Raw genomic sequence first — 1,530 nt, forward strand, 5'->3', positions numbered from 1 at the left:
CAGTTATTGCGATCTTACATTCAGCTGTGTGCATGCTGATTGGCTGCTATAAATACAATACTTTTTGCTTTACCTGCTGCTTCGTTAGGCTGACATTTGTCGCCGCTTAGGCAGCTGGTGCAATGGCGGCGTGGGTTGAGGCGCGGACTGAAATGCTGAGAGCCGCGCTGTCTGCCTGAGGTACGAACTCAGGTCAAGTCAGTTTTGGTTGTGGAAATTATGAGAATTGGACTCGTGCCTAGCGAAGGGTTTTTATTTTTATATGTAATCGATTTATGTATGTGTAAATAATGTATGTAATTAATGTATCAATGCTAGAGACTTGACAGTCCAATATCAATGAAATATGGCGGATATATCTACACCCATCGGGCAAAACTATATCTTTTACAGTTTTAGAGCTAAACAAATCAAAGTTAACATGCGAACTCTACTGTTGACATCCCTTATTCGGGGCGTGGCACACAGGAAATTGGGTCGAGGGCAGCGTTTTGGTTGTGAATCACAACTTCAAAACAACGCTAAATGGCAAAAACATACAGATATATTTATATATCCTTTATTTGTATTTGAATTATTTATTTCTTGTAATATTATATTTAAAAAAAAAAATGACAATGATCACATAAAATATTTTATAAATTACAGAATTCTTGTTATACAATACATATTACATATATGTATAAATATCATATATATATATATATAATATGTATGATATATATACCATATATATTATATATTTATTTATAATCGTATATTTATAGTTTTTTAGTTACTTTTTATGTTGTGTTTGGTATTTTTGTTTTAAATACAATGATTTTTAAGCCTGCTATTTATTTTTTTTCTGTTTTGTTTTAAAATTCGTCTAAATTTCCTTACGCTTTTTGTTCTTGTTTTTGGTATTTTTATGGTATTTTTTGTAATATAATTATTATTTTTTATATTTAGTTATACATATGTATATTTAGAAGTACGTAATACAATACAAAAAAAAAGTCAACTACTTTTACTTAATTTTAAACATTTTCCATTTCTTTTCTTTATTTATTGCACTGAAGTTTATTTATTTATTTAGTTTTTTTTTTTTCAACTTACTTTTTCTGTAATAAATCTTGCTTGCATTGATATCGAATACGTTTTTTTTTTTTAAAGATTTTTCTTTGTTAATTTTTTGTTTATTTTTAAACATTAAAACTTATGTATATATATACCATATATATAGTTGTCTATATAGCGTAGTTGTGGAAGTGTTTGTGTGTATACGTGTGCGAGTGTGTGCATGTGTGTGTGTGTTTTCCTGTGCATATTTGTCAGTACTTAGTATTTGTAGTTGATTATATTAAATATATATATATATATAAGTTCTAGAATTTAAGATTATAAAAAAAAAACGTTAGTTTACTGTTGATTATATTTGCATGTCATATACATATATACGTATATATATATATATATATAATTTGCTCTTTTTTGTTTTGGTGTTAGACCTTTTCGTACAGCTAACTAAATTTAATAATTTTGGTATTG

The sequence above is a fragment of the Drosophila mojavensis genome, unplaced genomic scaffold, assembly GCF_018153725.1.
Source record: "Drosophila mojavensis isolate 15081-1352.22 unplaced genomic scaffold, ASM1815372v1 contig_136, whole genome shotgun sequence".
NCBI lineage: Eukaryota > Metazoa > Arthropoda > Insecta > Diptera > Drosophilidae > Drosophila > Drosophila mojavensis.